Source organism: Poecilia latipinna, unplaced genomic scaffold (genome assembly GCF_001443285.1).
Source record: "Poecilia latipinna isolate Pla-1442-1.1 unplaced genomic scaffold, P_latipinna-1.0 Scaffold41, whole genome shotgun sequence".
NCBI classification, from domain to species: Eukaryota; Metazoa; Chordata; class Actinopteri; order Cyprinodontiformes; family Poeciliidae; genus Poecilia; species Poecilia latipinna.
The window spans coordinates 56283-68594 of record NW_015112657.1 but is presented as its reverse complement, the minus strand read 5'-3'; the positions used below and the strand labels follow the sequence as shown (position 1 = coordinate 68594).

Here is a 12312-nt window from a genome sequence, read left to right as displayed (position 1 = left end):
ATGGTGCAGAAGGAGCGACAGAGTGAACCTGAAAAAATAACAGCTGCAACAAATGTATTGTCTTTTGAACATTTGTTTCATGCTGAGTGCAGCAGGAGGTCAGTTCACAGCAGGATCTGCACCTCGAGGCATCCTTAGTGGCACGGCTCTCTGTCCTCAGCTACAATTAATCTCTCAGTGTTCAATGACTGTGCTGATCAGATCTGAGGAGGGATAGTTTTGTTAGAGAAAAACATCTAGTGCTGATGTTTTCCAACCTCATTTCTTTTTCTTTTGATTATTAAATTATGATAAGTAACATTAAATGAAGATTGTGGGCAGCTCAGTGGTATGGCAACAAGAAGTTCCAGGTTCCAGGCAACATTCCTGCTGGAGAAAGGCAAAAGCAGTGTTTGGAGTCAAGATTAACCTTAGTATTACCAAATGTGAAGCTTGTAACTGCCCAAAGAAGGTGGGATAACAATAGTGGATTACCTTCAAATTCAACACCTTCACCTCAAATCAACAGCCAAATGGTTAAAACTTTGACACAACTGGACTTAAACTGACTGTGGACTGAGAACTGAGAATTCAACTTGAGAAGAAACCAACCATTTTACAAGGAACCTAACAATTTATGACAGGAAAGGTGGTCAACCATCTGCTACAACTGTACCAAGATTTGGATGATGGCTACAAAAAGCAACTTCCTAAAGGATTTTTAACAAAGAGTCTGCAAAGTTATTTTAAACCTTGTGTTATGAAAAAAATCAGCGATAGATTCAAATTTCTGCACCTAATTCTTGCTTATAATATTTTTTGAAAATTGTATTTGATATTATCATTACACCCTGCAAAATAAAACTTGCATTCCAGCTTGATGCGAGCCATCATCTGGAATCCTGTCATGGTGTGAAAACCCTCCTCAGAAATCACACCTGCATCTATCCAGTCACAACATGTAGTTAGCAATTTACCTTAAAAAAAAAACTCTGAAGGCGAAATGACCTGCATGGAGCTTTGTGTGTGGCCAAAAACACACAGAGTATACAAGAAAAAACAAACAGCAGTGTAGATTTTAATATCTTGGATGCTATTAAACCAACAGCTGCTTTTATTTAATCTTTACTTTGAAACTCTACTCCAATATATGACGGAGATTTACATAAGATTTATAAAAAATAAACATACAGCAGCAGTAAAAATAGAATCCAGTAAAAAAATATACATGGTTTTGGGCTGCTTTTATGAATAAAAATATATTTTTTTTAATGTTTTACTCCCTGTAATCATATGTGTCTTAGAGTTTGTCTTTACTGGCTCTCTCTTTTGTTATTTATTGGCTACCAGGAAATGAGGGTCCTCCCTGTGTAATTAATGGGCACAATTATGTAATCGAGGAGTGGTCTGCAGTTTGTTGCAAACAGCTCCAGATGTACTGCTGGCCTGGTGTTTGAGAGGAATTCAATTCTGGTGATCACCTATGATGGGGTCACCACCAGTACCAAGCCTGAGGTCACTGCTCCCCTCCCCCCCAGACACCCGGATCCCATTTTCTTTCTCTTGTAAATCGAGCTTTAATGGTTTACAAGCCTTCCAATAACCATAATACCTTCAGAGTGAATTAGCTTGGAAAGCAGGGAGACACACAGGCAGAAATGAACCAAAGTTTGCAAACTGCTCAATAATAAAAAGAATTACTATGTGCTCACATTGAGAATTTATATGTGCATGTTGTTTTTAAGACACAAGAAACTTTGGAGGGAAACTGGTGAATGATTAACTTTAAAAATATATTAATTGTTAAGAAATGCTAAATGTGCATGAGTAACATTTCCTAATTCAGCAAATTATCATTCCATGTTTTGTGAAAGGGCTGAGGAGGCAAGGGGGGTTAAAGTTACCCCATCAGTTTTATGCTCCTGACTTGCTAAGTATGTAGTCAAAGCCACGCGTCAGATGTCTCGCGTAGAATCAAGCTGGAATTTACAAGAGGGTGATGGATAGGAACCAGGCAGCTCAGGAAGACTCAGAAATCATTTCCAACAAGTCAAAATATATAATTAAATTTGAAGCATTTGCTAAGCCTTTCACAAGATTATTAAGTTCATCCGCTGTTATTCTTTTGAAAAGAATGCTATGGGGGGAATCTCCGGAACAGATTTTTTTGTGAAACGTCAATGCTGCACCATTCCTCCTGTGGTTCTGTCCTGATGGCTTCATTTCTGAAAGCTCATAGCTCTGCTAGAAGTTATCGTATGCACTTGTGATTTACGAAAAGCCAGAGGCAGCTCAGAGGCAGCTCATCTGCAGGTTTGAAACTGAAACGTCTCAAACCTGGAGGTGAGGTGGGTCATTGGGTGAAAGGCGGGGTACACCCTGGACAGATCACTGGACATCCAATCATGTACACACACTCACACACACTCATACCTAAGCTTAATATGGAGACACATTTAACAGTCATGTTTTTGAACTGTTGAGGAAGTAGAGAGAACCTACATATGCACTGGAGAACATGCAAACTCCTTGGAGAAACAGGCCAGGATTCAAAACCTGGACCTCCTTGCTGCAAGGTACTGTTAATTATAGTTCTTAAATCAAAACTGGAATCAGTTGAGATTACCATAAGCAAATAAAAGTTGTGCAAAAACCAGGGATTAAAAACATGTTTACAAATTTTGAATATGTGCATTTCTAGTGTTTACTTCCCACTGGTCTTTCTGGTTGTTCTGTTTGTATACCCAAGATTATTGCTTCAGCGCATTAACTTCGTGAATCAAGAAACCAACCAAACCACCCTTTGAACTGGATCTTAGATCATTTGAGCTGATTCAGATGTTGCTGATGTCATCCCTTTTGTAGGGAACTATAAGGAAAGTATTTCAGAAGTTGTTTAAAAGAAGGACAAAACTTGGCCAATTTAAACTGTGTGCTTTTGTTTGTAAAATGATCACTTCCTTTGATTTTTAATGCATCCGTGGGGTTCTTGTAATAGTGAATCACTTGAAGTTATTCTCCCTCAGCCCCACATCCTGAACTCATTCTGTTGGCTACATGTGGGTCCAGATGATTCTTCTGCTGAGTAAAACAGTCAGTGCTGGCATGAAATACAGAGGAGGCAGAATTACATCTTATCTGATCCCGGTTCATGAACTGAGATGCAGATCGTTTCTGTTCTTTCTCGAGGACAAACTCGCTCTCAGGGGAAATCAGTTTTTAAACATGAAGCAAGTGGTTATTTTGGAAAAAGAAAGCACCAATTTCCAAACCCATGAAATAATTTGTTAATAAAAACAGTTGTGCTACACATTTTTGTTTTTTTTTTTTTTTTTTTTTTACCAGAAACCGTCCAGAGTTCCCTACATAAAACCTGCCTTCAAAGCCCCAGACGCCATGAAAAGCGCTGAAAAGCCGCGGTTGCCAAATAAGAAAGAGCCAGCCACTGCAGCTCAGTCAGTTAGGGCAGGGCCAAGCACCCAGTCAGCCAGTCAGGACGGCTAAGTTGTAAATGTGTTGCAGCAGGAAAAGCTTTGGAGCAAGGCAAGCAGTCTGGAGTCTGCAACTTTCCCCTGATCCAGCTAGTGCACCGCCCTCCTAGCAGCCCACCCAAGAAGCAGCCCATGGGCATAAATTTGAGAGGCTGACTCGCTGTGGATTTAAAACAATCTGCATCTCTCTCCCTCTAACTCCTACACTATGAAATGTTTCACTCTTTTTTCCCCCCCTGCACTGTCTTTTGCCCTTCTTTCCTTTCCAGCAAATTCCACTTTTAATGAGACTAGAAAGCTCTTTCTCAAAGCGTGCCAACAAAATTATTTTCCTACAGGCTTAATTAAGTTAGCAAAATATATTGAAAATGTACAGGATATGTATTTTTGTGTGTCCATCCAAGCAACAATAAAGAATTAGACTTCTGTCTACTCAAAAGGAGGCCACAGAAAGCTTTGTTGAAATAAGGTTAATTACACCTAACAAAACTGAACCCCTCTGTAGTTTGTTTCTCCCTGAAATTAGATATTTTCTCTGGACACAAGACGTAAGTTTTAAGGCTAGGGAGCAAAATGAACGTGTTTCATTAAACTTTTTCTTTTTACGCTAAAAAGAATAAACACCCAGCTTTAGTTTGCACAATTACAAAACTGCCAAAGCTCTGAATCACCTCTGATCAGTGCATGCTTCAGTATGTTGTAGCCTGACTGTTCAGTTGCAGATAAGCCTTTCTGAAGAAGCTTTTTTTTTTCCTTTTTCTTTTGCTCAGTTTCTGCCTCATTGACACATGTTGCTTGTAAATCAAAATTAAGCTACAGAAATCTTTTGCTCTTCAGCTGGAACATCATGTCCGAGGTGTTGTCGTAGACGTGAGGCTGTCTGACGATGAGAGCGGTTACCTTTGACCCACAACGGATTCCTCTTGGCGTATCAGTGACGACTCGGGCCTGCATTTGGCTCGCAGCAGTCGTAAGTCACATACGAGTGTGTCACTGTGCAGTGAATGTTTACCGACTTCCTGTTATGGCATCTGATCTGGCTAACATGGCAACGACCTAGCCGCGGTAGCTTGTGGAAACAGAAGCTCTTAGTCTGAGCAGAGAAAAGACAAGAATGGGAACATTTTGAAAAAAAAGAGATGGAGGACAATTTATTTATTCTCAAGTGGGACATTTGGAAGAGACGTTACAAAAAGAAACAGGAAGAATTATTTTCTTTGTGGTTTTTGAGCATTGGCGACTGCACCAATGTGGTTAAAGCCATCCAGTGCATTAAAATGTCAATTTTCATTTTTAAAGGAACACTCAAGTTTTCAAAACATCAAAAAAAAAAAAAAAAGTATTTGTACGTTTGAAACTTTTTGTAATGGCAAAAAAGAGTTTCCTCCGATAGTCACAATGCTGGATTAAAACTCTTAGAAAAATTAGAGACTCAGAAAAAGGGGGGCAGCGAAAGACTGGAGAGTCAGGTTCAGGTTGATCAACCTGTTGATCAATTGCTGGTGTGAGACGTTTGATATTGAAACTGAGGAGATTAAAGTGATAATGCAGCTTCATGATTCTGGTGAGTGGTGGAGACCCAAGGAGAGGTAAGTAGGTCTTCAGAGGATGTGGTTGGCAGGGAGAAGGTGGGCAGCGCATCTGGTAACTGTGATTCTTCTACTGTTCCGGGGGGGGGGAAGCGTGAACAGGTGGAGGTCTGAGGGTGGACAGGCAAGTGATAGTTCGAGTTTCCTCAGGAGGGCGGTCAGCAGCAAGAGGCCTGGCGCAGGTGAGCTAACACATAATGCATGGAGCAGGGAAAGGCTGTGAGCGAGTACCGAGTATCCAGAGGCCACTGGACACACAGTTGGAGTTAACCATCTGGCCTCTACCTCAGGAAACCGCTCCTCTTTTAAACTCCTCCTGATTACGCCTGATGAGGATCAGCTGGAAGCCACACCTGCCAGTCGCACCCTGTGGAGGAGGAAGGTACAAGAAGCACCACACAAACACAAACTGTCCTGTACACAACCCCTGAAGACGAGATCGAACGAAACAAAGTGTAACGTTCCTCCTTCATCACCTGCTGCTCAAGCTGTCAGTCAGCTGACATGGATGCATTTTTGCTTTTAAATAAAAGCAGGAAGATAAAAAATATATATTCACAGCAAATCTAAAACTTGCTTAACCCATGTTAGAAAGCTGTGCTTTTTTGATTTAAGAAAGAAAAAACGTGTACGCATTTACTGTGACTTATACAATATCCAAATAAAAATAAATCTGTAACAGGAAAAATATTTTAAAAGTTAAAAAGCTCTATAACCTGTTTGTTCAGGTGTGTACATCCTCAAAGTAATATTTTATTGAGATTATAGAGTATGTAAAGTTCACACTTGCCATCAAAGATGAGAGAAAAGACAGAAAAGATCACAATAACCTTATCAAAAGGAAGGTTGTTGCTGTCATCTCAGCTAGATAATGTTTTGTGTTAATGTGCAATATTATTTTGGTGGAGGCTGCTGGTTATCAACAGCTGACTGTCAGTTTGGTGGGATAATTTCCAGACTTAAAGGGCACTAAAAAGGCAGCGGTACAACATTTTCATAAACTCCTGCCTGACCCAAAATCCCAAAGTTTTCTCAGTCTTACCAGACTGGGAGCAGATAGACAAGTCCACAACTCATTGAAGCTGAAGTTGTTCAACTGGGAAAACAGCGGCAGGTTTAAAAGAAGGTGGCCTGGTTGTTTTGTTGTTTCCCATCGTTATTAACATCTTCAGATTGAGCTGTTTTAAAAGGATAAAATCAGCTCAACAGGTGACCCTATAACTGCCTGTTAGACTTCCACCACTTTGGTGATTTCTAGACTTTTCTATAAAATGTATATATCTTTTTACTATCCACCACAGAATTATTGCTAATGACAACCTTTAAAATGTCAGTGTTGTTAACCTGTAAAGCATAGGTTTCAAGGCATTTCTTACTTCAACAGAGCTGCTGTTTTTAAAGGGGAAGTATTCTGCAAATGTATATAATGTTACCATGTTATTCCCTCATCAAGCACATACCTGGAGTGTTGCTTTGACTCATTCATGCATGTTTTAGAAATCCTTAAATCTCACATGGCAGCCATTCAGGGGTTCCTAAACATCTGCTCATACATCGTGCTGCCTATTTACCCAAAGCTAAGCCTAAGAGCTTTAGTCCCCAAACTTACTTCCCACCCCTCCCATGTGCCTTCCTCTCTCAGCTCCTCCAGACTAGCAGCAGCAATTAGCAAACACCTGATGGAACTGTGTATGTGCTGTGTGTATCATACAAACTACAATGCCCCTAAGAATGGTTGAAAGCAGCACCAATGGACGGCATGGAGAAGCATTGTTGTGATGATGTGCTGGAAAGAGTAGGAGATTCTTAAAGAAACAGACGCCAATTTCTCTAAGAAATTGGTGTCTAGAACAGACACCGGAATCAGAATCAGATCCTGAACATTTCTTTATTGCAAATATCCAGCTGTACTTATGAATTAAACCAAAACAAAAACATCCTAAATGTAGATGCTTGCAGCACACAGACACTGACAGGAGCGTGTTTAATGTGGAACTGCATGTTTCTCGAAAACATATGGCAAGCCAACATTCTTAGGAAGTTATCTCATCTCAGATAACAGAGTTGTTGTCCAGAAGAGCCATCATAAACACACGCAACATGAATATCCCCGCTGCACTTTCTCCTCAGTCCCTTCATTTCTGAATAGTAAAATCAAAGCATCCATGATGCAGTTAAGGAACTCTATCATTACCTTACTTGTTATAAAACAAAAGGTATAAATCTTTGGAAAATGAATATGACGCAAAACCTGTGATGATCTTTATCTTGTTATATTGCCTCTCCTTCTCTAAAACAGCAAAAGGGAAGCACAGACGTGTCATTTTTTTTCTTCTAATTGATGAATACTACAGTCAGACGTCAGACTCTGTGTTGTAACTTCACTAATTATGCCAGCACCTAAAAGCATTGTGGCTATGGCAACCTGGTGAAATAATAAACACCGCCTCTTCTTCACTTTCTGCCTGCCGACAGTAAAGCACAAGATGAGTCATCAGCAGTCGGGAACACACACATTGAAACACACAGACAACCCAAAAAGAAAAACACACACACACACACACACACACACACAAGCAAGTTAGAGTAAAAAATAGTCTGAATGAACCTGCAGGAACAACATAAGAAATACTACAAGACCAGGCTGTTCCTGCTTCTTTCAGTCAGAGCCACAAACTGAGCGGATTTAATGGAGAGTAATGAGCATCAGCGTGGGCTGTTTGTGCACACAAAAACAACCCAGCATTTTCACCTGGATGCTATTAGCTGTCGTTTGATTTCTAATATCAACCACATGAGGTGATAGTTAGGCTTGCTTGTGCACAAACCCACACACGCACACTGACACATGGAGGCAAAGAAACCCACCGCCCCAATTCAAAGCAGAGGCACCGAACGACCGGGAAAAGCGTCAGCTCCTCCTCTTACTGTCGGCAGAAAATCTACATCACAGGCGCACATATACAGCGCTGCAGGCAGTAAATTTGAACTTTTTCATCTGTTCTACCTGGCAAAAGTATTCACACCACTTAATATTCTTCAGATTTTCCCACATCACAGACGCAGCCCTCACTGTATTTTACAGGGACTTTATGTGACACACAACACAAAGTACAGAATCTGAACAATGGGAGGAAAAGAATACATGGCTTTTAATAAACCAATATCTGAAAAGTGTGGCATGAATTTATATTCAGCCTCCATCAGTAAATACTACAAAAAGACGTTTTGCTGCAATTACAGCTACAGGTTATTTGAAGTTTACTCATAAAACTTAAGTTTTTGCTTGTTTTTCTGAACAAAATTGCACAAGCTCATTCAAACTGAACAAAGCACAGATTTCAAGCTTTGCTACATATTCTCAGTTGAAGTCTGAACTTTGACTGGGCCATTCCAACTCATAGATGTGCTTGGAGAAATGAGCACATCTTGGCTGGATGTTTAGACTCACTTTGTATTTAGCACAGTCCATCTTCCTGTCAGTTCTGACAAACTTCCCTATCACTATTGAAGAAGGACATTCACAGAGCGAGATGCTACCACTACCATATCTCAAGGTCCTCATATTATTTTCACCTTGACCTCAACATCTTCCCACCATGAAACATGTTGCTGATATTTTGTTGTTTTGTTTTGTTTTGTTTTATTCCACACATAGCATCTTGGAACTAGGTCTCAACTGGCCATCTCATCTTAGCCACGTCTTTGTGGGTTTGTAGTTTTCCCATACTCTTTCCATTTTCCAATTTTTGGATTAATCAGAGATCTGTGGGATGTTTAAAGTTTGGGAAATAGTTTTTTATTCTAATCTTGTTTGAAATTTCTCCACAGCCTTATGCCTGACTTGTTTGCTTTGTTTCCTGGTTTTTATTGTGATGTTCTTTGAGATTAAATTACGCATGTGGACTTTACTAATTAGGAGGTATCAGAATACAGAAGGCTACCTATAAATGCATGCCGCACTTTTCAAAATGTTGCACATAAATGTGGTAAAATCTAAGTATCATTTTGTTTTCAAGAGTAGTAAAAACCAAAATAAAACTAATTTTTTTTTAATGAGACAAGATATGAAGACACTGATGTGATATGCGGTACACCTCAATGCTTCCTCGCCAGAATATTTTGTTTAATGAGAAAACATCTGATGAGTCACAACAAGATTAAAACACATGTGATCCTAGAATTAGTTTAGTACCGCTACCAGCAGTTATCTTCAGCACTGAATTGATTTCATAAAAGTCTTTTTTTCATCAAAAACAAAACAAGAAGAATGAAAACCTCCACTGGACTAATTGCATCAAACCCAGATGACCTCTGTCTCATTTTTCTATCGCTTTGAACTGATCGGCTGTGAAGATCATTCATCTAATCCTGTCCGCTGTGATTTGTCCGATACGCCCTCTAATGGGTGGGAAATCTCAGAGTGACCACGGACAATGATTTTCTGAATATTTCCCATGGTTGCAACATTTCCCCTCACTATTATGGGTGCCCTTTGACTAATGCGATTCAAGCTTGCTAAGTGTTTAATGCTTTTGCCCTCTGGTGTCAGCTCTTTACTTAGTAGCACCCCTCCTCAGTGCTCTGTCTCACTCCAGCATCATTTAGTCTTTCTACTGTACAAATCTCTGTGAAACCCACAGCTAATTCTTACGCTTTCAAATGGGCTGGGAAGCAAGTTTTGCCTCCAAACAATTTCTTCACCCTCAGCCAAAAACGGACATGGAGTAAACTGAAGATGTGCAGCAGATCAGAAGCGACGCAAACTCAAATCTGATGAGGCGACAATCATCTCTGAATGCCTTTCCTCTGATATGTTCATGTGCCTGGAAGTGGTAAAGAGGCCAATGAGGAGACAGAAGAAAAAGGAGCGAGTTCTGTGTCCTTTGGAGCGTCCCGGGCCGAAGCTGATCGTCCGTGCGGTTTGAGCCAGGCCCGGCTCAGACAGACAGACAGCTGCTATTAAACCCTGATTGTTTCAGGTTCACAGGGTGTGAAAGGGTCTGATTGAAGGGCTGTGATCCCAGTGAGGGTGGTCCTTCTCCCCCTTACCTCCCCTCTCTCTCCCTGTGTGTGGAAGGTGGGAGAAGGACCGTGTAGTGGAAGGGGGGGTGACGGGTTGCAGGCGTCACGTGACGAGTTTCTTGCTGTGCGGACTAAAATGGAATCTTGACAAAAACACACCACTTGTTGCTGCCTGCTTCTTGTTACACCTGTGTCACATAATCAGGGGCCAAACCCTCCGCCCCCACTGCCTACCCTAAGCTCCCCAAAAAAGTGACTTTATCATCATGATTAATACCAGAGAGAAGTTTGGCCAAAGTTTTACTCGTTTTTACTACAGTAGACGCAAATCCACCCAAATAAAAATTGTACGAGGTCAAAGAAAAACCCATCAGTCCCCTGATATGACTGTGGTAAATCACTTCAGACCTGACCTGTGACTGCAAATCTGAGGTCAGCTGCCTCCTGCACAGTGTATTTGTTTAAGGCCATCCCCATTAAGGAGCCTTTCGAGCTCAACACACTTGATAAAGACCAGAGAGGGCAAGGAAGCTCCCCTGCAGAGCTTTTCTCATGTGGCCAAAGGACAAGTGCAGTCTCGTCCATCGAATGCTCCCCCATGTAAACCTCTAAAGGAGTCAGCGTGATTGCTCATGATGGAAAATGACCCCAAGCTTTTTTATTCAGCTTCTTTCAGCATAAAAACCTGATAACAGTAGCTAAATCCACCTCGTCCAGTTGCAAAGCAGTTAAATAATTTAATATCTCATAAATCCTTTCAAGAGTCTTCCTCTTAATGCAGTCTACAAAAGGTATATGTGTGAGTGGGGAAGCTTCACACTGTGTGTGCTCAGCACTTCTCACTGTCACTTTGGAAATAAATAAGTGTTTGGCCTCCCCATTGAGGCTGATGTTGACGCTCTTCAGTGCAGGGCCACTATTAGCAGTGGCCTAATCTTCCCACATTAGCAGCTACAGTCCACTCTTACTCAGATAATTAGATTAGAATCCAACATCTATCCCAGATTAGAGATGGATGATAGCAGGGTTCAATTCATAAGAAGCACCAAAAGTGCAGATGTCAGAAAACCATCAAAGTTTATGCATTAAAAGTTTTGACAAACTGCAGCAAGAGGTAAGCATGTAGGACAAATACTGGCACCAAAAGTGTTGCGAATTACAAGAAACAGCTGTTCTCGGGTGGCCCTGCTACTGTCCTCGGGCAAACCTGCAGACCCCCACCCCAAAGGAAGCAGTTTTAGGGGGGGGTCTGCAATTGAGCCAGGAAATTCAGCAAAACGTCAGCTTGTCCTCTCATGTCTAAACAGAAAACAATTTAAATATCTTCCCAGGTCTCTTTTAAACCCAAAGTAAAATATACTCTACCCCAAGAAACCACAAAACCCACAAAAACCGAACACAATATCTTATCAAATAAGGGGAAAATTTAAAACAAAACGTAAGACGAAAAAAGAAAGCAACACATAAACAAAGACATGGAAAAAACCTACTGTAACACACAGTTTAAAGTTTTCATCTGATTTAAAGAGATCCAGGCTACAAGGGTGATTATAAGGCTGCGCAAAAAGTTACTTTCAAACCAAGAACACGCGTAATCAAGTCAATTAATAATTCGGCTGTGATTTACAGAGCGACCATAAATCATCAGCTCTGCTTACCTCAGGGTAGAGGAGAAATATTCAGCATGAAACTCCCTGACTGGAGTCCTTGGAAGAGCTCAGAGGATCCAGGGACTGAGAAAGTTTCCAGTAAAGCCTCCCGTCTCTCTCTCTTTCCCCTTTCTTTCTTTCTTTCTCTCTCTCTCAACTTTTCTGGCAAGCAGGCGGATGGAGATGAGTGAAATCTTCACAGAAACCGACACATTGTTCCTTCTTCAGCAGGGATCTTGCATACTTTCGAATTCTTCAAAGTGTCTTTAGGCAGACGTTGACAAAACTGCACCCCATGTTCGGCTCTGGAGTCCCGCAAAGCGCCTTGGAGTTGGCTGCACAGCCAATGCGGGAATGCGCACCCCCTTCTCCCTCTCTCTTCCCCCTCCTTCCCTGTCCTCCCTCCCTTTCTCCACAGCCTGTGGACCACCCCGAAACAGGAAGTTCACTTTTTGTTTTTCTTAAAAAAAAAGAAAGAGAGAGAGAGAGAGAGAGAAAAAAAAGAACCACACTGCCTCGGTTTTCTCCTCAAACTTAACATGCAGCCCAGAAACACAACCGAAGTGATGGTCGGTCAGT

The 12312-nt window shown here is 41.2% G+C and overlaps 1 protein-coding gene across 4 annotated transcripts in view; it reads right to left on the bottom strand.

Annotated features, from left to right (window-relative positions):
* The window catches only part of gli1 (GLI family zinc finger 1), a 55194-nt gene extending 43057 nt beyond the window's left edge, over nt 1–12137 (bottom strand). For 3 of the 4 annotated variants that reach the window (XM_015047440.1, XM_015047431.1, XM_015047448.1), the window contains exon 1: nt 11743–12137. The gene's annotated coding sequence lies outside the window, so the exon portion shown is untranslated. The remainder of the gene's footprint in view (nt 1–11742) is intronic. The other variant, XM_015047422.1, reaches the window with a different exon arrangement.
* Nucleotides 12138–12312: the final 175 nt, after the last annotated feature.